At 54.7% G+C, this 27,381-nt stretch overlaps 1 long non-coding RNA gene across 1 annotated transcript; it reads right to left on the bottom strand.

Moving 5' to 3' along the window:
* Nucleotides 1-7,295: 7,295 nt before the first annotated feature.
* On the bottom strand, nt 7,296-18,833 carry LOC132528743 (uncharacterized). The gene is made up of 3 exons (XR_009543284.1): nt 18,611-18,833; nt 11,723-11,843; nt 7,296-7,578 (listed from the first exon to the last, which is right to left on the bottom strand). It is a non-coding gene; the product is annotated as an uncharacterized LOC132528743 (long non-coding RNA).
* Nucleotides 18,834-27,381: the final 8,548 nt, after the last annotated feature.

The raw sequence follows: 27,381 nt of genomic DNA, 5'->3' as shown, positions 1-27,381 counted from the left end.
AGGAAGGCCCCGTTCCAGCAGATGCAGCCTGGGACTCCTGCCCTAGAGCCCGGCAGGGCTTCTCCACCCCCGGAACTGGAGGGGTTTCCAGGCTGAGTCCCAGGATGTCATTTGGGGGCTGGGCTACCACCCCCTCCCCAGCCACAGTCCCCTCACGTGTGCATGGCACTCCCCCATTACAGTTTACAAAGTGCGTTCACAGACATTATCACATCGGCTCCTAAACGCCCCCTAAAAACCACAATAAATCTCTCGCTCTGGCTCCCAAGCCCACCGGCTGCTGCGTAATCAGCAATCAGCAAGCAGAGGGGCCTCAGGGCCCAGAGCCTGCCAAAGCCGACACCAGCAGGGGCAGAGGGGGTTCCACGTGGGCGGGTAGCAGGTGGTGGGTGGCAGGCCCAGCTGGGGCGCTGCGGGAGCGAGGAGCAAGCCCGAGGCCCAATCCTGCAAAGAAGAAAAACGCTGTCTGGGAGAGCAGCCAGCAGGGCTGGAGGGGAGAGGTCTGGGAACCAGACTGAGGGGTGGGGCAAAAGTTAGGGACGGGGACAGGAGGGTTCCTTAGCGCTTAGGAGCTTCGCGGGGCAGGTGGGCCCATGGCGAGGCACCAGGGGCCCAGGGACAGGCAGCCTCATCTGGCTTTTCACCTGCTTCTGTCCACCCCCGAGATAACAGCCCCGACCAGTTAGTCCCCCAGTGTGCCAGGCCTTCGTGCTTGCTGTCCTCTGCCTGAATGCCTTTACTGCCTTTTTGACATCCTAACCCTCCTTGAAGGACAGTTCAGAACTCTCCCACCTGTAGATCCCTCCCTAGCTTCCGGAGGCTGCACCTCAGGCCTCAGCTGTGCCTGGGACCCCTCTCCTTGAATTGTCAGGCCCCTTTCCCTCTTTGTACCTTGTGCCCCTGAGGGCAGCAGCTTTGCAGTGGTCCAGAGCCAACCTCCCTCCCCACCCCCACTTCCCCCCGATACACACTGAGTCACAAGCAATGGCACGAGGCTGGGGGCTGCTGGCTGGCCAAACACCCCAGACCAGATGGTTGTAGAGGGAGGTGAGACCCCCACATGACAGGCCCAGCCAGCACTGCTCCTGTGTTTTCAGCCCAGCGCCCAGCTCCAGGCAGCCACCGAAAAAGAACTCCCCAACGTCTGAGCCAAGTCAGCCAGCAGCCGTGGTTGGGTTTTGTTTTTTTTACCATTTGCCTTGATTCTCAAAGTTATAGGAGCTCAGCTTACAAACTGTGGAAGGTTCAGGAAAGTTTAAATAAGCAGGGAGAGGGAGGGCCTGGCCCGAGGGGCCTGTGGCTGCCCTGGCAGGCGTCCCTCTCGCAGACAAGCCTGTGTCTTGCCCCTGCTGCCTGCCTGTCAGGCGGGTGCCCGGGCAAGCTACGGGCTTGACCTCTGGGATGCAGAGGCAGCCGATCTGTCGCAGCTGAGATTGTGGCTGTGTTGCAGAGGGCGTGGAACAGGTGGCAGCTTCTCTGCGGTCACCTCTGAAAGGATTGGCGTTTTCCCTTCTCCTTGATATGAAAACCAGCTGCTGGGCCCGGGCCCCGGTGGGCGGAGACACCGTAGTTCCTGTGAAGTGTTCATCGTGCGGTGTCTCAAGTGGGTCAAGGCAGTGGACGCGAGGGAGCTGGAGGCGGAAGGTGACGCCGGAGTCCCTCTCTGAGGCCTCGGAGACGGCAGCCGGGACTGGGAGTGCGGAGCTCAGGGAAGCCCAGGGCCTGGCTCCTCAGCCTGGTGTCTCAACTCCTTTTCCCTGATGAGGGATTTGTATCCAGAAATATAAAGACCTCTTACAACCCAACAATAAAAGGACAGGAATTCCCTGTCGGTCCAGTGGTCTGGACTCGGCACTTTCACTCACGTGGTCTGGGTTCAGTCCCTGGCTGGGGAACTAAGATCCTGCAAGCCGCGTGGCGCAGCCAAAAAACAAACAAACAAAACAAACAAAAAAAAAAACAATAAAAGGACAAATAACCCAATTTTGAAATGGGCAAGGAATATGAACAGACATTCTCTAAAGAAGATGTGTAAATGGCCAAGAAGCACATGAAAAGGTGCCCGACGTCATCAGTCATTAGCCAAAACCACAATGAGATACCATTTCTCACTCACTGGGATGGCTGCAGTCAAAAGACAGGCAATAACAAGTGTTGCTGAGAGGATGTGGAGAAACTGGGACCCTCATACACAGCTGGTAGGAATGTAAAATGGTGCAGCCACTGTGCAAAACAGTCTAGCCACGTGTCGAAAGGTTAAACAAAGAGTTACTACACAGGGACTTCCCTGGCGGTCCAGTGGTTAAAACTCTGCACTTCCACTGCAGGGGCCACGGGTTCGATCCCTGGTCGGGGAACTAAGATCCCACATGCCGTGCGACACAGCCAGAAAGTTTAAAAAAAAAAAAAAAAGAGTTACTATATAACCCAGCAATTCCACCTCTAGGTATCCACTCAAGAGAAATGAAAACACACATCCATACAACAATTTGTACGGAATGTTTGTAGCAGCGTTATTCACGATAGGTCCCAAATGGAAAAAACCCATCTAATGAATGGATGAATAAATTGTGGAAATGTGGTCTATCCATTCAATGGAATATTATTTGGCCATAAAGAGGAATAACGTACTGATTCATGATACAACATGAATGAATCTTAAAAAAAAAAAATTATGCTAAGTGAAAGAAGCCAGACAAGAAAGGTCACATATTGTCTGATTCCATTTATGTGAAATGTCCAGAATTGGCAAATCCATAGGGACAGAAAGTAGATTAGTGGTTACTCAGCCCTGGGAGTAGGGAGAAATGAGGAGGGATTACTAATGGGTACAGAGTTTCTTTGGGGGATGATGAAGGTGCTCTAGAATCAGATAGTGGTAATGGTTGCACAACTCTATAAATATGCTAAAAACTAGTGAATTATACACTTAAAAATATATATATATTTATTTTTGGCGGCGTTGGGTCTTCGTTGCGGTGCGTGGGCTTCTCGTTGCGGTGGCTTCTCTTGTCGTGGAGCACGGGCTCTAGGTGCGCGGGCTTCAGTAGCTGTGGCTCGAAGGCTCTAGGGCACAGGCTCAGTAGTTGTGGCTCACGGGCTTAGTTGCTCTGCGGTATGTGGGATCTTCCCGGACCAGGGCTCGAACCCGTGTCTCCTGCATTGGCAGGCATATTCTTAACCACTGCGCCACCAGGGAAGCCCGAATTATACACTTTAAAAGGATGAATTTTATGGTATGTGAGTTATATCGCAATAAAGCTTTTTTTAAAAAAATGATAAATATCTCAATGAAGCTAATTTTTCAATGAGAAAATTTCCCATACTTCAGTCTACCCCACAGGCCCCCAGGAGTTGGCCCTGCCACCTGCCCAGGCTTGGCCCCTGCTGCTCCCAAGCTGCCAACTTTGGACAAAGGGGGGGTACCAGGTAGTGGAGGCCTTGCTATGTGCACAGCACCCTGCTTCCTCCCATGAGTCCCACCAGTGTCTGCCTCAGGCCTTTTGCTCCAGCTAGTCCTTCTTCCTGAAACACTCTCCCCCTCACCACCTCCTGCTCGTCCTCTGGATCTCAGCTCAGATGTCTGGTCCTTAGAAAGGCCTTACCTGTTCCCAGACCCCGTGACCCAGTCTCTCTACTCTCACACAGTTCCCAACCTTCGACGCAAGCATGGTGCGAGCACGGAGTACACGCACAATAAACCGTAGCCAAACGAGTGAAGCAGGAACAAGAAGTTCAGTCTGAGGCTGAACGTGTTGGGAAGCACGGGCTGCAGAGGGGAGTAGGCAGGCCGAGGAGGGCCTGTGCGGAGTGGGCTCTCCTCAGGGCAATGGGACACCATGAGAATGAGGAGGGTGGCGTGCCAGACTCAGGTTCAAGACAGATCTCTTTGGCTGTTCTGCAGGGGATGGAGTAGCAGTACAAGGCTGGAGGCATAAGGCCAGGGGGAGGCCATGGCCTTAGTCCAAGCCTGGAGGAGCAGGGCCCAGCCTGTGACTGTACAGACACAGAGGAGGGATACACGGGGAAGAATCCGGGAGCCAAAATCAAAGTGACTTGGAGACGGCACCAATGGAGGGGAGACGGGGTCCAGGATGACGCCAGGTACTGGTGGTGCAGAGGGCCAGGTGTGGATAGGGACATTTCCAAGTTAGATGCGCTGCAGTAGGACCACGTCTGGTGTGAGGTTATCCGAAGTGGCCAATTGTGGGAACTCAGCAAGTGGTACCCGCACCCCACTTACCAGATCTACCCCCGATCCCATATCCATCCCCCTTGTCCCCTCATCCTCCTGGGTCAGGTCTCAGCATCCCTACTGCTCAAGGCCACAGCCTCCTCACTGGTCTACCGTCTCAAAACAATTTGCCTTTTCTCATTCGTCCTCCGTGGTGCTGCCAGCACAGGGTGGGCCATCCCCCAGCTCAGAAACCTTCAATGGCTTCCCACTGCCCTCAGAACAAAGGCCAGATGATCCATCAGGGCCTATGAGACCCTCCGTGGTCAGCCCACCTGGCTTTGCAGAATCCCCTCACCCCCATGCACCCTGTGCCTTTGGGTATGCCATGCTTCCACCCCAAACGCTCTCTCTCCCTCTGTGTCGGGTCTAAAGACCACCTCCTCGGGACCTCCCCATCCCTGCCTCCCTGAGTCTTGGCAGCACGGGGCCCTCAATTCTGTCAGTCTTTCCTGGAACCCAAACCAGTGACATGACCTGACCAAAGAGCTTTAGTGATGGAGACTTTGCTTGAAACGACTTAGAAATGTTCAACAATGAGATCACATGTAGTCACAAACTTGTTGAGTGACCTTAAACTGGAAAGAAGTAAGACTATCCTTTGGTCGTATTCTGCCCCGTGAAGTTGCTTCAGGCCTGGACATGAGATGTCAGTCCACGAGAGCAGAGATTTGTCTGCTGAGTTCATGGACACAGGCCCAGTGTCTGGGACAGCACCGGGTAGTTGGGGTGCTGAGGTGGGGCTGGATGGGTGGGAGGAAGGGTGGTGGGTGGGTGGGTAAGTGGATGGATGAGTAGACGGGTAGGAAGGATGTGTGGAGAGGATTCATATGGGCCATGGACCACTTTAAGCCCAGCCCCCAGTCCAGAGCACAGAGAGAGTGACCCTTCCCGGGGCTGGGCTGGGATCCGTGTAGCCCCCATGGGCACAGAAAGCCCCAGCTTTCTAATCCACCAGGGGCTGCCAAGCTGGAGATCCCGCTTGGCCATGGCATCTGCTTGTTTGGGGCTCAGCCGCCCCCCACCCTTCACAGCATCCCTGGCCTCCCTTAGGGTCTCTGCTGAGCCTCTGGGCTCAGCCAGCCTTCCCAGCAGTTTGACCAGAACTCTCTGGAGCCATCCTTGACACCTCTGCTTGCTCATGCGCTCCCTGTCTCTCTCTCTCTCTCTCTCTCTCTCTCTCTCTCTCTCTCTCCCACATCCAATCCATCAGCAAATCCTGTTAGATTATTTTCAGCAGCCTCCTATCCGTCTCCCTGGTGCTGCCCTTGCCCCTCCCCCAGTTTCTTCTCCACTCAGCAGCCAGAGGGATCCTTTTAAATGGTGAGTCCAGGAGGCCTCACCATCTGGCCCCCATTTCCTCTCTGAGCTCATCTGCTACTGCCTCCCCCTCCCTCACTCCCCTCCAGCCATGCGGGCCTCCTTTCTATTCCTTGACCGTGTGAGGCACGCTCCCTGCTCCCCGCTCCCTGCTCCAGGCCATTGCCCTGGCTGATCCCTCGGGCTGGAATACTCTTCCCCCAGAGAGCCATCTGACTCAGCCCCTCACCTCCTTGCCGTCTTTGCTCAAATGTCACTTTCTCAATTAGACCTTCCTTGGACACCTTATTTATAAATGAAAAAAAAAAAAACCATCCACCCCTTGTTTCCCTTCCCTGTTTTATTTTTCTTCTTAGCACTTATCACTCTGGACCACAATATATTTTACTTCCTTATTATGTTTTTTGTCTGTGTTCCTCCATCAGGAAGTGATCTCCAGGAGGGCAGGGGTCTTGTCCACTGCCCTGTACCCAATACTGAGCATGGGGTCTGCATGGCACAAATGAGGTGCTCAACAAACACGTGCAGAATGAAGGAAGGAATGAGTGAACCTCTCCAGGGTCCAGGCTTTCTCCTCCCTGAGCTGGCCTGCCCTAGGCTCAACGCCCATGCAGGTCCTCCCAGCCCCATCACTGCCTTTATCCCCTGGCCACTGGCAGCTCTGGCCCACCATGCGGCTACTTTGAAGAGTCCCAAAGCCCCTCCCCTGCCTGAGGGCTGCCCACACCCTCTCAGAGGCTGCTGGGATGGGTGCAGGTACCGGTGGCTCCCAGAGCTGAGTTCAAGGGAAGATGATCCAGGGCTGGCCCACGCCCCACTTGGTTCAGAACCACTTATGGTTTATGCAGCACCTTCCCCAGCGGGCCCAGGTGGACCCCAGCAGCTGGGACTCCCCTGAATACCACCCCCGCCACCACCTTACATTCTCCTGTTCTTCCCCCTTTAATCCTCGCCTGACCGGGTAGACAGAGTGGATGGGGTCACTGAAACTGGAGCTCAGAGAGGTCACGTGAGCTGCCCAGGGCCCCCAGCAAGGTCCCGGGCTTCCCAGGTGCTGGGCCGGATGCGACTGGATAGAGGGTGCTGGCTCCTCCCTCGCCACCCCCGCTGCACTGGGGACAGTGAGCTGGGTGGTGGGGCCCATGCACGATGAGCTGACAGGATCTCCGGTGAAATCAGCTTGGGGACTGAGGCCAACAAATCGATGAGCAGTGACAGCTCGACTCAAACGTTTCACACAGACTTCACGCCGTTGCGGTTGCAGAGACGTGGCGGTTGCAGAGACGTGGCGGAGACGTGGCTCTGGAGACCGGTGAGGGGAGCTTGTTGGCCACGGAGGTCAAGTGTGTGTGTGCGCATGTATGTGCTCTGCATGCACACGTGTGTGCGTGTGACACAGGGTACAGGACCCATGAACACACAGATCACCATGGGTCCCGAAGTCTACATCCCCTCGCCCCAGTGACTCCAAGGGGTGGCCTGGCGATGGGGAAGGGCACCCAGGAGGGAAAGAAGGGGGCATCTGGACTACCCGGCAAAGGGCATAACAGGACAGAGTCCTAACCAACGCACAGCCCGACGCAGGTGCAAAACCCGACTCAGCTGCTTATCCTCTGCATTCCAGGCCTAAGCTCTCTAAGCCTCAATTATACCATCTGCCAACTGGGTCTAACAATTCCCACGTTGAAGGTTAGTCAGGATTAAACAAGACGAAGTAGGCATTCAATACACGATAACTATGTAGGTTACTGGTAGTTTTATTAGATCTCGCATTTGCACAGGAGAACAGGCTGCCCATTTGTTCTGGAAGCTGTCGCCAAGCCCCCTGCTTCTGCCTTGCAGTGAGCAGGACACCAGACACAAGGCCCTACCCTCAAGAGACTCACAGATACTAATAATGACGTGCACGAACGTGTATGTCCCAGCCGGCTGACTGTCGGAGGCGGTGTGGTTTGCTGCTCTACAAGCACAACCTCATTTAATCCCCTGGAGAACCCTATGAGTTGGGGGCAGCTGCTGTCATCCTACAGAGGAGAAAACAGAGAAGTGAAGTAGCTTGTCCCTGGTCACCCAACGGGCGAGGGGCAGAGCCAAGATTTGAGTCAAGGACCTTCCCACCACGCACAGGCAGGACACGAACCTGCGTGACCTGAGACACCGACTGCTCACATCAAGGCGGCACCTGGGGCCGTGGGAACACTGGGGAAGGAGGATGTGAAGAGGGGTGGCTCAGGAAGAGACGGACAGGGAACTCCACTGCACAGGGACTTAAAGGCATGACGACTTGGACAGGAGAAGGGGAAGGGTAGGCCAGGCAGGGAAGGCAGCCTGGGCAAAGGCCCAGAATGGTGACAGGGCAGCCCAACCCAGGCCTCCTCCCTTCTGCCTGGCTCCACCCTCCCGGCTGATGCGGCTCTCAAGGGCCTACTCACAACCTCTTGCCTCTGCCCGTGCTGTTCGCTGTTTGCATGCTGTGTCCCTTATTCTTCTCCCTTCCAAGCTCGGCGGGGGCAGGATTTGAAACAAGCCTGTGGATCCCTGGCTACACTGCCCTGCCTCACAGAAAGGGTGAGACTTAAGCCAAGAGAGACCCAGGGTAGAGAGGAGTCTGCCAGGAAGAGCATAGTGAGCAGAGGGAACAGAATGTGCAAAAACACGAGGGCAGAGTCAGGACTGGGCCTGGATCTGTCCTCCTGCAAAGCCCAGAGTCCCCACCACCACCCACCAAACTCCAGGGCTGCAAAGCCAATGCTCCTTCCACTGCCCTGCCCGGAGGACGCAGGATGCAGGGGACGCTCACCCCTGGGGATAGAACCCCAGCTCCAATGTTGTTCAGCCCAGATGCTGCTTCTCCCTGAGCCTTGGCTTTCTCTCTTGTGACATGAGATGGTAGGCCCACCTCAAGAATTATTTGAGCAAAGGTAAGGAAAGTCTCTAGCACAGAGTAGGTGCTCTATAAATACCAACTGCCTGGAGCACCGTGACAGAGCCCATTGGAGTGAGATTTCCCCAGCTCTCTGGGTCCTGGCATTGAGCCATTTCCTAACCAGGGAGCCAGGAAGCTCTGGAGGGCAGGGAGGCTCTGGGCTAAGCCTGGGTGGGGCTGCGATTCAGAGCAGTGAGGTTATTACGAAGATGACATGTGAGCCCTGCCTCCTGGAGGCCAGTGTCAGTGGTGGCAAGAGGCCTGTGTCTGCCCTCAAAGCTGTGCTTTTCAAAAAGTCATCATGCGAGGGGACTTCCCTGGCAGTCCAGTGGTTAGGACTCCACGCTTCCACCGCAGGGGGCCCAGGTTCCATCCCTGTCCGGGGAACTAAGCTGCGCAGTGCAGTGAAAAAGAAGAAAAAAAGAAAGAAGTCATTGTGGGGCCTCCCCGTTACTCAAGGTACCCCACGGCCCAGCTGAGACCAGGAGGCAGCTGTCTGGAACCCCTAGCCTGACCTACCCCCGCAGCTCCCCATGTGAGGGAGGCAGCGGGGCCTGCGGGGCTGCTCCACAGGCACAGGGCTGTTGGAGGTGGCCCCTTTGCCACTCTACCCTCTAAGCTTGGCTGTTATAGGGGAAGCTTGGGGGCCCCAGGAGGGGACAGTGGCGCTTACTGGGCACCTTTTGTGGGCTCCTTGACTCCTAATGCCTCTGACAGCTAGGTATTAATATCCCCATTTCACAGATAAGGAAACTGAAGCTTGGAGAGGTCAAAGAAACTTGGACTGCTCAATCCAACACGACTTTAATCTCCCCTCCCTCCACTTGCAGAGGTTGTTGAAACTCCTGCAAAGTGTCCATCTTGGGCATACCTGGAAGAAAGTTCTTAGTGTAGGCTGAAATTAGCCCCGTGAAACTCCCGCTTCAGGCCCCAGCACCAGCTCTCAGCTGTACATGGCCTAGGCCCTCTGTCCCTAAAGCAGCCTCAGAGAATGAACCCAGCAGGACCTCCCCATTTAACCTGTGTGTCTCCCCTGGGTAACTGCTCCTCTCCGAGCCTGTCTCCCAACCTGTCAAATGGGGATAACAACAGCCCCTGTTTGAGGGGTGGTTTGGGAGGCTCCAGGGAGTCAATAAACCTGGAATATTCCAGGAGCTTCCAGAGTCTTCAGAGAAGTTCCAGCCAAGGGGAGAGGCTTAGAGGGTTTCCAGAGGACTGACTCACCTCCCCCAAAGGAGGAAGTGGCCTTGATCACGGCAGCCCTGCGGTGGGGGCATGGGACTCAGTCTCAGAGCCTGGCATGAGCAGGTTCATCACACCTGTGCGATGGACCTGTGCGATCCTGGCTCCCCGAGACCTGGCCCACCCACAGGTGGCTCAGTCTTGTGAAAGGACAGCAGGGAGTGGGGACAGGTAGGTCTGGATTCAAGTCCCTTGTCTGCCACTTACCAGCCATGTGGTAATGTGGCTGCCAGTCACCTCTCTGCTCTGAGCCTTGGCTTCTCCAGCTTCGCGGGCCTGTCTCAGGGCTGTGGTGCTCAGCTGAGTGTGAGGCCAACGTTGGGTGGCCCCTCAAGTGGAGAACCAGGCATGCTCCAGGGCTGGCCTCCGCTGGGGACAGCCAGGCTGCCCCTTTCATTGTCTTCCCTGCCTCGCTGCTCCCTGAGGGAGCGACTGGAGAAACACATCCAGAAGAAAAGCCCCATGTCTTTGCATATTCTGTTCCCCCTGCTCACCATGCTCTTCCTGGCATTCTCCTCTCTTCCCTGGATCCCTCCCTCCAGGTTTAAGTCTCACCCTCTCTGTGAGGCAGGACACGCAGCAGAAAAGGCACATAGTCAGGAGTCCACTGATGGGGAAACTGAGCTGCTGAAAAGAGAAGTGATGCATCCAGCATCACACCACTGGAGGGGAAGAGCCAGGATCCAGCCCAGGCTCTGCCGCTCCGCCTAACGCGTCTCCAGGCAGCACTTAAGCCCCTCCTCAGTCCATCTCCGCCAGCCACGCCGCCCACACTCATTCCCACCTCGGGGCCTTTCCCCACATGGTGACCCCAACCTGGAAAACTTGCCCTTCTCTCCAGCCACCTGACCCCTATTGACTTTAATATGAGGTTACCTGCCCACCAGGCCAGTCCTCAGCCCCTGGAGCACACTGCCTACCTGTCTGCCTGACCCTCCTCCCTGCCCAATTTCTATTCACCTCCCAGGTGGCCCTGAGTATGCCCCCTCCTTCAGGAAGCTCCCTCGGACCGGCTGGACCAATTCCTCCTCTGAGCTCATTCCCGGACACCACCCCATTCCACCTGCTTCGTGATTTCTGGCTTGGCGTCTGTCTCCCTCCTCAGACTAGGGCACTGTGGGTGGCACAGGAGGTCCTGTTCACATGTGTCGCCAGCACCCAGCACAGAACCTGATACAGACCAGGTGTTTAGTATTTGCTGTCCCTTCATGGAATCCATCCATCTAGCTTTTCATTCCACAAATGTTTATTGAGCATCAGGGATACTGCAGTGAGAAGACAGGCGGGGCTCTGCCCTAGTGCGGGTTACGTTCTAGTAACAGACACATACATGTATAACATAAGGTCATGTGGGAATAGTTGCTGAGGAGCAACAGAGCAGGGAAAGAACAACCCAGTGGGGAGAGGATGGGGCGGGGAGGTAAGGGAAAGTCTCTCTGAGCAGGTGACATTTGATCGATGTAAATACCAGAAGGAAGTAGATACTGGGGAGAAGGAACAGCAAGTGCAAAGGTCCTGAGGTGGGAATACACATGGTATGATGGAGGTCAGTGGGCAAGATGGGGGGTGGCAGGAGCTGAGGGCAGAGAGGGAGCAAGCGGGGGCCCCAGGCAGGACTCTGCTTTGACCCTGAATGAACTGGGAGCCATTGCTGGGTTTTGGGCAGAGAAGTGCAGGATCTGGCCTAAGTTCCAGCAGGGTCACTCTGGCTGCTGCATAGAGAATGGATTCCAGGGGGCCGAGGGGGAAGCAGGAGAACCATGAGGAGGCTGCTGCACTCATACACTCATACAGGTGGGCAGTTCAGGTGGAAAAGGGGTCAAACTGCTGGTATATTTTGAAAGTAGAACCAACAGTATTTGCTGATGGTGAATGGGGGGTAAGGGTGGGGTGGAGAGAAAGAGAGCTTGAGATTATGAAAAGAGAGGGAGACAGGAGTCAAAGATGATCCCAAGGTTTTTTGGCCGGAGGAACTGAGTGGAAAATGAAGGTGCCGTTACCTGAGGTGGGGAAGGTTGTGGAGATGAATTTCAAGAGCTCGGTTTGTGATTGCTGAGGTGAAGCTGCCCCCTGGCCATCCAAATGGAGCTGTGGCAGGCAAAAGGCATCAGTTGGACAGGCCTGGAGTTTGGGAGAGAAGACCAGGCTGGGTGTGGGCACCTGCCGTATGAGTCCCCACGTCTTGCACATAGTAGGTCGTCAGTGAGTGCCTTGTGAGGGACACAAAGCTGGCCATAGCACAGCTCCTGACCTGTAGGTAAGGTGGACCAGGGCCCCGCGGGCCAACCACGGAGAGCCGCATCCTGAGGGGGGCACAATGGGCCCCGCCAGCATTCCTCGGATAACATGGCTGGAGGGTGGTCTGGGAAGGCCTCTTGGCCAAGGTGGCATAAGAATCTTGGCAGACAGAGATGGGGCGGGCATTCTGAGAAGGCAGGGGCTCTGGCTTTAGGGATGAGGTGGGAAACAGGAGGGGGAAGGCCCAATGGAGCCAGTGGGGCTGGGGTTAAGTGGATGGTGCAGGAGCCCAACCCCTGGCTCCAATCCACGCTCTGGTACCTGAGGCAAGATACTTAACCCCTGAAGTCTCGTCTTTTCCCCTAAAATAGGAATGATAACCATATCCCCTGCATGGGTTGGTGTGAGGATCAAATGAGTTAATCCATGTAAAGTTCCCAGAATAAAGTGATGGCAGGTTCTCGAAAATGTGACCTACCCATTAGTACTGAGTCCAGAGAAGGCGGTGTGCTCCAGCTGGGAGAACGAGAGAGAAATGAGGGGAGAGAACAGTGCATGAGGCCCAAGTGTGACGTACCTGGGGCCCAGTTAAGGAGGGGAACTTTATTCCCTTTAGGTAATGGGGAGCCACGGAATGTTCTGTGCAGAGAGAGGAGCGGTGCTCTATTTAGTCCTCGATTATCCTCTACCTGTGCTCAGCTTGACGCACCCACTCCCATCCCAGGCCCAACAGTCCCACCCAGCAACCCACCTGCTGGGCTCAGGGGCACGTCTCACGTAAGAGCTAACGCCTGGTGAGCTCTTAACTACATTAGTTCTCTCAACTGCCCCGGGTACGAGGTTTGTCCGATTATTATTATGGTTTGACGAATGAGAAAACCAAGGCACAGAGAACGTCACACAGGTCAATGTCGTCACGCAGATGGTGGCTGGCAGAGCCGGGACACGAACAAACCGAGGCAGTGGACTCAGCTCCAGAATCTCCCCCAGCCTCTCCCGGCTCTGAGACAGACCCCAGAGCCCTTTGAAGTGGCCGGGCATCGTGTGGAGCACCCAGCACCAAGTTTCTCCCAGCAGGCAAGGTGGGGTCGTTATGCCCACTCCCAGGGGCAGAGGCTGCAAGGTGAAGGGCCCCACAGCTTGTCCATGGAGGAGCTAGGACTCCAATCCCAGTCCCTTAGACTCCACATGCCCGCACTAGGGACCTGGCAGGCACAACACCTGGAACCCAGAGCTTCCTCTAACCTGAGCCTGCATCAGGGGTGAGCTCCCTCAGCCTGGAGCTATTTCTGAGGTCCTCGCTCCCCTTTGGGAGGATGGGGAAGACAGTGGATCCGTCCTCCCAGGCTGCCCTGGGGCTCGTGTCACAGGCCCCTTCACTGTCTGTTCCCCTCCTTTATCCTTTCAAAGTGGTTTTTCATCCCAAGAACCGACCTGGCTCACCAGGTCCCGGCCCTGCCCTGCAGAGAGGAGACTGAAAATCAGGCTTAACTGCATCCTCTTAACAGTTTCACAGCCAGAAAAACCAGCAGAGGGAAATACAATGTTTGCAGACCGGGTCAGGTCCAAGGTCACTCCATAAAAATGGATTCCTAGAAAAACATAAACCAGCGATTTACCCAATGAATTTTATTGGCTCAAAAAAAAAAAAAAAGCTATCCCATTTGAATAATGAAGGGAGAGAAACCATTCCCAGTTCCTCCTTTATTAGTGAATAAGGACACACAAAACTCAACAGAAATGGAATGTTCACAGGCAGCTTCAGGACTGATTTATTAGCCGCTTTCGTTTCATAAAACCCAGCACTTTCTATTAAAATAGGATGATGTCCAAAAGGTCTGTTTGCTTTAAGAAATTGTATTTAATACAGGTCAGGTCCTAGTTTTATTTTTTGTTTTTTTAAACAAAGCTCATATTCTCCTGACTCCACGCCTGTTACTACAGCCAGAGGGAAACTGATTTCAGAATCCATCTGATAATGTCGGATTTCTTTGTGGCATCCACTTCATCGCTCAGCAGCCAGCCATGATGTCATAAGCCCATCAGATTTCCGGTAGGGGGGAAACGCTGGGGAATTGGAAAGAATGGATGTTTCTTACCCGTCAGGAAGGGGAGGGAAGGGGCTGGGTGTGTTTGGGAGGCGGGGGACGACGGGAGGCAGGCTCAATGTTTGTGATATTAAATGTCAGGCAGAAACCTGAAAAATCCAGCCACCCAGATGTTTTCTAAATATCCAGATGTCTGGCACCGAGCAGACCGCACTCCTCCCGCCCCCTCCCGTCCCAAGAGGAGCTCGACATTTCGGCTTTGACCTCAGGTCTCCAGCGAGTGCGGGCTGCCAGGAGCTGTGCATCCTTGAGGCTGCCCACCCTCGGGTTGGGAATTTTTTCTAAATCTTTACACATGGATGACAGGAGTAACTACGTCCAGATTTTTAAAAGCTGTTGAAGCAGTGATTTGAAAAGTTCAGTCCCTGGAATTAGCTTCCACGGAATACACTATGCAAGCCAAAAAGGAGGGGAAAAAAAAATCCCTCAGCCAACACACACACAAACATATGTGACTCTTAAGCCATAGGAGTTAAAAACCCAAAACAAAACCAGCAAGTCTGAGAACCAAGGACTCGGAACTGACACTGAGAAGCGATGAGCCCTCCCACAGGAGCACGCTTCCCCCAAATCAGAAAAACACCAAACAGCTTTGTTCTTCCTGACAAAGCCCCTCGCTTCCAAGGAACAGACAGTTGCCAACAAAAGCACAGGGTAGAACTAATTTACACTCAGACTCGGGGCTTCGAGGAGTCATAAAGTACAGAAATGGAAATGGCTTTGCCTGGGAATCTGCCTCCCCACCACTGGCAATGGGGACCCCCGGGCCTGGGGGAGCCCCGCAGGCCACAGACGGAGCAGAGTCCTGGCTTCCAGTGGCCTGGCCACACGCCCACTGAGGCCACCTCCAAGGCCTGTAGCTAATTGCTCCTGAAAACGAGCCAAGAACGGCAGGCCCCTGGGGCCCAACCCTGCAGACTTCACAGGGAGCCAGGAGGAGAGGCAGCTGGGGAGGGGACCACCTCCAATTAGAGATGAGTGCTTGGATAAAGAGGAAAGGGGTGGCCAAGGGAAGGTGTCTGGCAGAGGGCAGGAGGAGGTGAGTGGGGGCTCAGGGCTGGAGGTGGGGGGCTCAGTGGCATCATCTCCTAGAACAACCCCTGTGCTTTTCAGATGCAGAAATTGAGGGCCGAGAGTGGCTGAGTGGCCCACCCAAGGTCACCAGGCTAATTAGAGGGACAGCCAGTACTGGGGAACAGAAAACACAGGCGTGGCATTGCATGCCTCTTCCCTGAACGTTATCTAATTTAATCCTCACAACACCCTGTGAGGGAAGGATTATCATTAACCTCAGTTACCAGAGGAGCCAATGGAGGCGCAGAGAGGTTAAGTAATTTGCCCAAGGTCACACAGCTCGTCATTAGCAGAACTTGGCGTGAACTGCTGAGTCGCTGCCCGACTCCAAATCCAGTGCTCTTTCTGCTGGGTCAGGGGTAGGCAGTTAAGGTTTAACTGGCAGCAGTGAATCTGATTTAAATACATCTTTTTTTTTATTTGGTTTTTTTTTTTGCGGTACGCGGGCCTCTCACTGCTGTGGCCTCTCCCGTTGCGGAGCACAGGCTCCGGACGCACAGGCTCAGTGGCCATGGCTCACGGGCCCAGCTGCTCCGCGGCATGTGGGATGTTCCCGGACCGGGGCACGAACCCGCGTCCCCTGCATCGGCAGGCGGACTCTCAACCACTGCGCCACCAGGGAAGCCCCTAAATACATCTTTAAAATGCTGGTGATCCCCATAGAACAAAAGGGAGTAAATCATTGCAAATTATTATTTTTTTAATTTTTTAACATCTTTATTGTAGTATAATTGCTTTACAATGGTGTGTTAGTTTCTGCTTTATAACATAGTGATCAGCTATACATATACACATATCTCCATATCTGCGAGTTAATTTTTTAAAGCAATTCCAGTCAGGAGGGCTGGCTGGGCGGCTGGGTGGGGAGCCCGTTTTTATTCCTTCGCTGCCAGGGCCTGAATAAAGCATGCAGACTCTCTAGCTGTGCGTGGAGGCCGCTCAGTCCCCTGAAGTGGGGAGGATGGGGGGGCCCTAAAAGCTTTGTCAGGCGTCTGTGAGAGCATAATCTGCCACAGGAAAGCTGCCAGGCGCACAGGTCTGTCAGAGCCAGGGGAGGGAGGAATTCACTGAGCGTAGAAACGATGAGAAATGAAAATAAGAGTTGCCCCTCTAAGCCTGATTCCTACTTTCCAGCCAGGAGTTTAAATGAACTGTAGATCACCTGGGCTGCTATTTGTGGCCCAGAGGCCTGACTCCGGATCAGAGAGGCACTGCCCAGGGTCCTGTCTGTCCAAGATGTGGGGGGAGGAGGGGAGTTACTGTGGCCCTGTACCCTGGCCATCCTGGGGACCCTGCTGGCCACCACCTTCTCCCAGAGTAGCATTTGAAGGAAACCAAGCCTCCCAGAGCTGGGACAGAAAAATGAGGAGTAGACTGATCTGAACTCAGAGAACAGCACAGTCACCTGTCCCCAGGCCTCCCCCCAGAAGGGTCTCTTCCCTTCCTGAGGGCCGGGCTCGGCGCTCCAGTGGGCCATCTGTGCCAAGCCTTTTCCTGCTCTCTTCCTCACCGGGCCTGCTGGTTTCTTTTACTTTGTATCTCTGAACAGCAAATGGGGTGTGGAGCCCAGGACTCAGGCCGGGGACGGGGAAAGAAAAATTTCTGCCGTCAGGATGCCTGACCTGGCTGAGCAGCTCCTGTTTTTCTGGGGAAATTCTACTCATCCTTTATTCGCTTGGCCTACCATCTACCCAGAAGGGATTCAGGTCCTGCCCTCATGCCTCTTACAGTTGATGGGAGGAGACAAACATCAACCCAATAATGACATAAGAATGTCCACGGAGGGAGTGGTTCCCGGGCTATGAGAGCCTGGCATAGGGAAAGTGTCAGGTCAGGGAGGTCAGGGAAGGCTTCCTGGAGGAGGAAGAACTGATGATGAGGCATTAGCCCTTCTGACTCACTGTCGCCTCTGCAGAGAAGCCTTTCCTCATGCCCACTCAAGGTTGCCTCCTGTCCCCATTCCTTTCCTGACTGTTGTTCACCAGCTATGTCCCTGCACTGGTCTGAAGTCCTGTGAGGGCAGAGACGGGGTTTGTCTTGTTCACCACCGAGTTGCCTGTGCCTGGGACACAGTCGTTGTTTGATGACTACTTGTTGATCAAAAACATAAATAACATGTGCAAAGGACCTGTGAGGAATCACAGAGACTAGGAGGGTGTGTGAAAGTAAGAACGGGGCCAAAAGGCACAGAGAGGTGGGGCCACCCTGAGAAGCACCCTGGACCTGTAGGTGTCCCTCCAGCCTCTGGGCCCCCTTCTGCCTTTCCCCTGTGGCAGAGACTGGGGTTGGGTGTCTTTCTTCTCCTACAGAAGAGTGTCACATAGCTACCCTGCCCCACTTGATCTGCGCCAGACACAGCTCCCCTGGGTCGAGGTAGGTGAGCACTAGATTCACCTGTCCCATACTCTCCCCCCCCCACCGCCTTCCCTCCTCCATTCATTCCCTTGCCTGATGCTGTGAGGCCACTGGGAGCCACAAAGGGGCAGGGGGAGGCAGATCCGGGGGTCCCGATCCAGGGCCTCCTGACACCCCACCCCCAGGTTTCATCTGCGCTCCGCCCCCCCCCACCATCCTGGCGCCCTTCCTCCTCCCTGAGGCAGAAGTGGAAGGAGAGAAGGAGCAGGGCTCCGGGCTTGGACCAGACCGGGTTGGAGTCCCCTCAGTTGATGACCAGCGCGTGTCTGGACACCAAGCTGGCTCTGCCCCTCACAGGTGAAATGGAGATGCCCCAGGCTTCAGCGGGGACAGAGCAGGTGCTGGGCGGACCTGCCTGAGAGGCTCGAAATCGACCTCTGGTTTTCCTCTAGGGCTCAGTTCAGTTACTGCCTCCCCAACTCCCTTTGCCACCTCAGCTGCAGAAGCTGAGGCTGGGGTTTGGGCTTCCCCCAGGGCGCCTCTAGCCCGGGGAAGCGGCTGAGGCCGGCGGCGGCGAGCGGGGTCCCAGCCCCAGCGCGGCGCCTCCGTCGGCACGCGGACCCTCCGTCCGCACCGCGCGCTCTTGCAAACTTTCCGCGTCTGCCACCCGCCCGCGTGTACACATGCTCGTGGTTCTGCGGCGCGGGTCCACACAGCCTCACCTGCCCCCGGGTCGCTGGAAGGTGCCTCAGTCATAGTCCGAGTCTCCAGGCTCACCCGCCGCGAGTTATGAGGACCGTCAACCCCAGCCTTCGGGATCAGTCTCCACTACCTCGGGATTTCGGGGGTGCCTCAGCCCGCTCACCTGCGCTCGTCTACACCGCCTCGGCAGCCCCCAGGTCACTGAACACGTCTCAGCTCAGAGGCCGCGTCCACACCGCCTCGGAGATGCCTCATCTCTGCGGCCGCGTCCACACTGCTCAAGCCTCACGAGACCCTTCAGAGCGCGGACCGGGACACAGACCCCGCGACAGCCACTCAGCGTGGGAGGTGGTGCCCCGATCTTCTCCGGGCGCCCCCCACGCCCGGAGACGCCCGTGGGGGGCTGCTTACCTTGCCCGCGGCCTCACGCTCCTGTCCAGGCGATACCGCCTCTTTCATACATTGGTGCAAGATTGTCGATGGTGAAAGAAAATGTTGTATATCCTCTGCCGGTCACTTGGCAGTTCCCCACCCTCCCCCCTTTCCTCTTTTTTCGGCCCTTAAGACAATACTGGGCCCCAGCGGCCGGCCGCCGGCCAGGGAACTCCGGGCAGGCGCGGCTGACCGCGGCGGGGCGGGCCTTAGGCGGGGAGTGGGCGGGGAGTGGGCGGGGCCGGGCGGGGCGGGGCACGCGGGCTCCGGCCGCCCTCCCTGGGGAAGCCTTGGTCTGCGACTCGAGCTCCTGTTCCGGCTCCTGATTAGTCGGCAGGCCGGCGATGCTGGCGCCTGATTGGCTAAGGCAAAGAAGGGGTGCAGACAGTGGGGGTGTGGGGTTGCGGGATCCATTCTTTGCCTTTTCTTTTCCCCTGTGTCCGCCACTACTCTTTTGGGTCCTCCTGAGATCTGTATCCTTTTCCTCACTGCTTCTGTACACCCCATCATAACACTTAACTACCTCGAGGGCAATGCGTTTCTTTGTCTTTTTCTACAAAATAGGTAGCACCTTGAAGTCAGGACACCGGGTTTGTGCCGCTCACCGCTGTATCCCCAGGACCTGGCACCCAGGAAGTGCTCAGAACATGTTGATTGAATTCATGGAAAATGTACATACAGGTTTTTAGAGCTGTCTTTAAGGCTGGTAACATCCCTAGAGGGTGGTATTACTATTCTCCTTCTAGAATGGGGAGACTGAGGTGCAGAGAAACGCTGTCACTTGGGACATGCTTACATCACTGGACCTCAGATCCCTACACAGCGATGCCCTGTGGAGTGTCCGGGCCTGAGTTTCCCATCTATCAAAAGGGAGTGGATTAGATCAGATGGGTTAGAAGGTGAATCGTTTCAATGAACAGGCTGCACCGAGCGCTGTGTTTGGCAGTACGAGTGAGACGGCCCTGCCTTCGTGTTAAAATCCTGGTAGCCTGCAGCGCCCTCTCCCTCTCTGACCACCCCCTCCCCCCCAATCACAGCGGAAGTTAAAAGCACTCTGCTCAAACCAGTGTACCTTGCCCGCTTCTGAGGGGTTTGCGGGCATGTGGGAGGATTTTCCTGGGGGAGCCACAGGGGTTATCATTAAGCAAACTGACTTGAGCAGGCCCGCTGTTCTGGGGGGAGGGCAGTACTTGGGAACCTCCACCTCCCAAGAGAGTCGTTTTGATTGCAGGGTGGTCTCTGATATGGGATAGGGGAGAGAGCTTCCTCTGACAGAGGAGGATGTAGGAGCTGCTCCTGGAGTTGGGTGGGGGAGGGTTAATCGACTAAAGAAATGCTGAGATCCTGGGCAGTCAGATCCAGGTGTGCAGAGGAGCCAGCTTGGTGGCACAGTGAGTTCTCCCTGTGTCTCTGTCTTCACATGCCCTTCTCACAGGATGCCAGTCATTGGATTTATGCCAGTCATTGGATTTATTAGAGTATTTATACTCTAATCCAGTATGACCTCATCTTAAAGTCATTACATCAGCAAAGACCCTATTTCCAAATCAGGTTACATTCACAGGTACTGGTGGTTACGGTTCCAACATATCTTTTTTGGGGTCACAATGCAACCCACAACCAGACCCAATATGGAAAGACCATTCTGGTCAGAGGGAAGCAGAGCAGGGGCCCTGAAGCTGTACAGGGTAGGTTACCCTCCTAGCTGCCCACTGCTCTTTTGGGACTTCTCTCCAGCTCATCTCAGTTCCTGGTACCTGGCAGCTACCTAAACAGAGCCAGGAGGGAGCTGACCCCCTGGATATCAAGCCTCTCCTTCCAGCAGACCCTGCTCAGCCTGGGACCCTGAGGAGAGCCCAGCCTGCCTTCCCTCCTCCCCCTGCCTGCCTGGCCCCCACCCCCACCCCCACCTGCATCCCACATGCAAGATGGACAAGGACAATAAAAGCTGTTTCACCAGCAGGTGGTGATTAATTGCCAAGTTAATTAAAGAGGCAGTAATTACTCCCGGATTTCAGAGGAAGGAGTGATGTCTTAGGCAGGGGTGGGTGGTCAGCATTCAGGTCTCCCTGAAGAGGTGGGGACAGAAGATAGAATTTGAAAAGCCAGGAAGAATAAACAAACAACATTTTAAAAAACAAGTAACATTTAAAAGCTTCAGTCTTAGCTATATAGCTATGGTTTTATTTGACAGAATCAGGTGATGGGCTTAGATGTTTAAGCCTGTCTCCGTACTTTCCCATCTTTGAAATATTTCATTAACAACAACCAAAAAAAAAAAAAAAAAAAAAAGGCCACGAGGAAGTTAAATATTTCTAAACTCCAGTTTGGGATTTATAAATGTCCTCAAATACACATTGCCTCAGTTTACACAATGGAGAGGACCTTAAAATTATGTGTAAATCAAATCCCGTTTGCCCACCCTGTACATCTTAACGCAAGTGATGCTCTATCTTCATTTCTGATTGATTTTCCCTGGCAGAGGCGCAGAATTCTTTGCTTTAAGTGTCAGGCTGTCTCTGTCAAGTAGTTAATGACCTATAAAGCACTTAAAACATACTGGAGGAGATGCTATTTGGAGGCACCCCGTGGTGTACCCTCTCCTATTGTCAGTAATCACCCCTCATTTATTTGCGCTTATTGGTTTGGAATTTGCTATCAGGTTTCCCTAAAGTGGAGCCCACCAGGAAAGGTCCAATTCCATATGGACCCAGATGAGTGCTGGGGTTGGCACCCAGGGGCAGCAGCAGCAGCTGAGGAGGGAAAGAGACCTTTCCTTAAGAGCCTTTCACCACGGGTGCCCTGGTCGCCTCTCAGCACACCTTCCCTGATTACCTCATTCCTCCTGCCGCTGTGGCCACCACAGCCTCCCCAGTTTCTCCCCATCCTCTGTCTGCAGGCTCAACCTATCTCCTGAGTCCTGACCCATTCTCTCGGCTGCCTTCGGGACACCTCCCCCTGGTTGCCACCTGGATTTCCCCCCACGTTGCCTCTCTACTCCTGTACATCTGGTTCTGTTTACTGAGACCAGCCTCTGTCCACTGGATGGGGGCATGGACATCCCTTCACCCTTATGCCTTGAGGCCAGTAGGTCACCAGGTCTTGTTGTCCCCTCTCCAAAGTGGCTCTAGAGTCTGCTTCCCTGCCCCAACCGCTACCTCCTCGGTCTCAGTCCCAGCCCCAAAGCTTTTGCTTTTGGAGGCAGCAGCCTCCAAATGGAACAGGCCACCCTCCCCAGAGCCACTCAGTCGAGTTGCCTCCTAAAGAATGATGTAGGGGATTTCGCTCTCCTGTTGCCCAAGCTCTGTGGGCTCCTCAGCCTGGTATCCAAGGCCCTTCATGACCTGGGCCTGGTGTCATCTCTCCAGGCTCCTCCCAGTGCTTCCCCTTTCCTGCCATCTCACTCCTTCCATCTTCAGGCCTTTGCTCATAATATTCTCTACCTGGAGTGCCCTCATCCTTCAAGGGCACCTCTTCCAGGAAGCCTTCCTTGGTTTGCTCAGGCACGGTTACCACCCTCCTTGAAGATCCCATAGACCTTCCCATGATGTGTTTTCCGTGGGTTACTGTGTCTGCCTGTCTTGTCACTCACTCAGGGACATTTACCAAGTGTCCACCAGGAGAGTTGTTGGGAGCACGAGCCCCGCTATCAGACAGGCCCAAATTCAAATCCGGCTTTGCCCCTTGCCAGCTAAGTGACCTCAGGCATTCACTGCCCCTCTCTGAGCCTCAGTTTCCTTCTCTGCCATGCCCTAGAGCTGGTGCATGTCCTTGGACAACTGGAGGATGACGCCAACCTGGCAAGGTCAGTGCTGGGAGTGAGAGGACAGGCCAAGGCTGGGGTGAGCGAAGGAGCTGTGGCTGCAGCAACCTCCAGGGTCAGAGCCGTGAGGAGGCATCACAAGGAGCACAGAGTGGGAGTGAGCCACTGACCGGGGGTGGGGGTGGGGGTGACTAGGAGGCTGAATCGGCTCTTCCAGGAGGAAAAGTATATCTGACTCCTAGATTGCTATAACCAGTTGCCACAAGCTTGGTGGCTCAAAACAATATCCACTTTTCCTCTTACAGTTCTGGAGGCCAGAAATCCAAAATCAGTTTCAGGGCGTCTGCAGGGCCATGCCACTGCAGAGGCTTTGAGGAGAGCCTGTTTTGTTGCCCTTTCCAGCTTCTAGAGCTGCATTCCTTGGCTCAGGGCCCCTACGTCCAGCTTCAAAGCCTGCAAGGTAGCATCTTCAAATCTCTTTCTCTCCTTCCATCATCACATTGCCTTCCGCCTTCTGTCTGTAATCTCCCTCTGCATCCCTCTTATAAAGACACTTGTGATTGTAATAATCCAGGATAATCTCCCCATTTTAAAATCCTTAATCACAAGTACAAAGTCTTTGCCATATAAGGTAATATTCACAGGTTCCAGGAATTAGGAGGTGGACATCTTGTGGGGGGGCATTATTCAGCCTATCACAGAAGGCAATCAAGCGAAGAGGTTCAGATCACTGACTCTGAAGCCATTTCTGGGGGCTTGAACTCAGCGGCACCATTTGCCAGCTTCCTGGCTTTGGGCAAGTTGCTACATCTCTGATACTGTTTCCTCGTCTATAAAATGGGAACAGTGCCTAGCTCCAGACAAGAATTCAGTAGGCATTTAAGTATCTGTTGGGCTGAGGGAGCTGCATGTGCCAGGGCCTGGAGGTTAAGAGAGACCCCGGAAGGGCCCTTCTGTAGAAAGAAGGGACGAAGGACAGGAAAGGGAACAAGGCAGGGCAGGCTGGGGTGGAGGAATGAGGGTGGAGCCGGGCCATGTCCCAGGGAGGAGGGAGAGAGAGCGAGAGAGAAAGAAGACAACAGCGTCCTGAAACACTGAGATGTGGGGTAGGAGTGCAGGCCAAGGGGCCAGATTAAACCTGGGGTCAACTCCCTCCTCGGCCCCTCCCAGCATCCTGCCCTTATCCAGAGAAGCTGGGCTTACCCGCGGGCACAGGCTGAGGGAGGCTGAGGCATGGGAGCTCAGGGCTTGCCTTGTATCGCTACAGTTACCATTTTTCTTTCTGGACCTGGGCACTCGGCTCCAGAACCTCCCTCCCCTGGGGACTCACTGCACAGACTTGTTCTAACAGATCCAAGGGGGCCACCAGCAATCTTGGCCCCGCCCCCCAAAAGGCACCCCCCCGCCATAGGAAGCAGTAGGCTGTGGGGCTGCAGGAGGAAGGTGGCGGGCATTTGAAGCTGGGTCTTGACTGGTTCCCAGGAAGCCAGAGTAGGGGACCTTCTAAAGGCCTGAGCACCCTGAGCCTTCCTTACCAAGCCAGCCGCTCTCAGGGTGATTGTGAGCTAGCCTGGACACTAGGGACCCACAGGGCTTTGTCAGTGTTCCCACCCCGCACTCCCCACTGGGCTCAGTCCTGCTGGCTGCTTGGAAGGTCCCAGGCCCCGCATGGTCAGGGCTGTCTGGCCTGGCCTACAAGCCCCTGAGGCAGAACATTGCTGAGTCGGCTGAGACACCCCCCTGGCAGTGACAGAGGCTTCTGGGATCAGTTAGCAGGACCACCCTAACAGGGCTCACGGCCCCTGATGTGTGCTCCACAGGCACGCAGCAGCATCATCGACTGATCGGAGCCCCTAACAGCCTCCACGGCCCGGAGGTGAAGCGAGGGGCCGCCGCTGGCCTGTCTGATGCGCCTGGGCTTGGCCTCCAACAATCCAGCACGGAGCTTGCCCCTTCCCATCAGGCGACAGGGGGCTACCTTTTCACCACGTGCACTTTCATGGCCCTGCCTATCCTGGTGGTGCGGATGCAGCTACACGTCTTCCTCAATTTTCACATACGTAAAATGGGTCACCTACTAATTAGAGATCGCTTTCTGGAAATCTGGGAGAAAAATCATTCTCCCTTTTTCAGCAAGAACCAGCACTAAATCACCAGCAAAGGAATAGCTGAATTTATTCTTTAAACAAATGGCTCTTGGGTCCCTGCTATGAGTCAGACAGAAAGAGAGGCGAGTAAGGTATCTGCCATGCTCAGAGAGCTCAGACCCTCCTGGGGATGTGTGTGAACCGATTCAATGCAAGGAGGTCAGAGCAGTCAGAGAGATGAAGAAACTGCTTGGTGGGGGGAGGGAGTTTTAGGGAAGGCTTCGTGGAGGAGGTGGCATTTGAGCAGGAATTCCTGCTCAGGTTCAGAGGTGGGGAGTTTGGCCCCAGGGGGAACAGCAGCCATGATTGGAGCATGGACAGGACTTGGGGTGACTCTGGGCCAGTGGGAGCTGGTCAGAAAGGAGGCTGATGGACTCCATGAGGACAGAACTGTCTGTCTCTTATCCCAGCCCCAGCACGGGGCCTGGCACATAGTCGGAGCTGAACAAATGTTGAAAGAATGAAGGGATTGTAAGAGCCCTGTATACAGGTCTGAGGGGTCAAGCCTCCAACCTGTGGACAGTGGAAGCCACTATGAGGTTTTGTACAGGTTGTAAGGTAGGGGTCCTGCTTCATCCTTTTGCATGTGGATGTCCATTTCTCCCAGCGCTATTAGTTGAAAAGACTGTTTTTCCCCATTGAATTATCTTGGCCTGTTTATTGAAACGAATTGACCATAAATGTAAAACTACTGCAGGGTTTTGAGAGGGGAGTAACATGGTCAGATCTGTGCTATAGGAAGATCAGTTTGGTGGCAGAAACTGGGAAGGGCGGAAAGAGGAGGGGTTGGAGACTAGATGGGTGGGCTCGAGGGAGGAAGGAAGGGGGAACTAGGGAGAAAAGCAGTCCCCAGATCAGCAGGGGCGCATGGTGGGGAGCCAGGTACAGGGCTGTGCCGGAATGTGACCTGCGGAGGGGCCTGTGGCACTCACTGGGGAAGTGGGATGGGGCGGGTAAGGGGGTGACAGAGAAAAAGCCTGTGCTCCTCAGCCCCTCAATGTCCCAGAGTGGGAAAATTAAACCCTCTCTAGATATGCCAATGCGAGTAGGTTTTCAGGTAACGAGAGGATTGTAAATGCAAAACAATGCCAATTACAGCAGCGTTACCCCAGATTATAAAGCTTCTAAGAAGCAGCTCACACCTCCAGGCCTGCTGTGCCTGGAAATTTCCAGGGGAGGCTGGGGATCTAAACATCCAGGCTGCCTGAGGCCAGGCCCCACAGCGGTTGTGGGCAGCTGGGCAGGCCTGGCCCCGTCACTCCTACTGACCTGCCTTCATTTCCCCAAGGAAATAGACCACTGACGGGCAAGAGGACACCCCCGGGTCCCCACAATTCTGAGCAATATTCTTAAGGAAATTTGTCCCTTCATGGGCCTCCAGCCGGGGGGGCACAGAGTCCCTCCATGGCTCTTTCTGCCTCCCCCCCGCTGCCCTTTGCCTGCACACAGTTGGAACCAGCCCAGCGCTGCCCCTTCTGTGCTACAATGACCTTTAGCCGGTCAGCTTTCCTGAATCGCAGTCTCTGCTTTGGTAAAATGCAGAGACAAGCCCCCCCCCCGCCCCCACACACACACTTCGCAGTGTGTTTTCAGGATTAAATGAGATCTTGTAGATAAAGAGTCTGAACAACAGAAACCAGTGCAACCTCCATGCACAACGATTTGGCAGTGTCCGTTAAAATAGTAAATGTCCACGCCCTGGGCCCCAGCGATTTCTTCTCGCCATTTCCTGCAGAGAAAGTTTTGCAGATGCGTCCAAGGGTGTTCCCTGCAGCACCTTCTGTGAGGTTAGAAAATCATAAACAACTGAAAGGGGCATTAACAGGGGCCTGATTAAATTAGGATCCATCAGTCCCGTGGAATTCTTTGCTGTAATTAAAGAGTCTGGCAGTTCCTGTGTGCTGTCACCGGCAGATCCCCACCACGTGGGACTGCATGAACAAAGCAAGAGCAAATAACACCTACAGATGATTCCATTTAAGCTTTTCAGAACCCCACACAAACACTAGATATTTTATGTTTGTCTATGTGCATATATGTACGTAGATGCAATAAGAACAGCCCGGAAGAAAATATGCCCCAATGACCCAGGGTTGCCTCTGGGGAGGGCATTGGGATGGAGGCTGGGAGGTGGCAGGAACATCAAAGAGAATTTCGCTTTGCTGTAGTGTCTACGTGTTTTACTGCAGTACATGCCTGTGTCCCCTGCAGAGATACACACATACAAAACACACGCCAACACCAAGTGCAGAGAATAGTAACGGTTAGCCTGACCCACGCACCATCAAGGCCCAGAGGCCACAATTCTGACTGCAGGTCAAGGAGGGCACCTAGGAAGGAAGGTGTCTCAGTGCCTCCTGCCACTGTCCGCAGCTCTTACAGTCTGGATTCAGGTCTGGGGAAGCCCCTCAGGTGGGCCAATGCCATCCCCTGGCGTGCGGGAGGGACGCACTCTGTTAGCCTGGCTGGGCCAAGGCCCCAGCCCGCCTCTCCTGGCTGGGCGTTCTGCCAAGAAAACTCTTGAACTACATAAAAATTCATCCTGGAAATCCGAGAGGCATCCTTAGAACGGAGCGTAGCCTTTCAATTCGAATGGGGAAAAAAAGGCAGATTTGCCTGTAACTTGATTTCAGGTGAGTGAGGCCCGGTGGCCAAAATGCAACGACTGCGTCTGGCCGTGGCCCTCACGCCAAGGTCCTGCCATGCGCTGTGAAGGGGACCCCAGCCCCACCAAGGTTTCCAGTGTAACCAGCACGTGTTCCCATGGAAACTCTGCTTTGCAGAATCCTTTGGAAATTGTTTCCGAGGAGGGGGAACCGCTTCCCACACCCGCTTTGCAT

This window comes from Lagenorhynchus albirostris, chromosome 11 (assembly GCF_949774975.1).
Source record: "Lagenorhynchus albirostris chromosome 11, mLagAlb1.1, whole genome shotgun sequence".
In the NCBI taxonomy this organism is placed as follows: domain Eukaryota; kingdom Metazoa; phylum Chordata; class Mammalia; order Artiodactyla; family Delphinidae; genus Lagenorhynchus; species Lagenorhynchus albirostris.
Note: the sequence above shows the minus strand (reverse complement) of the source record. Positions and strands in the feature narration are given on the sequence as shown.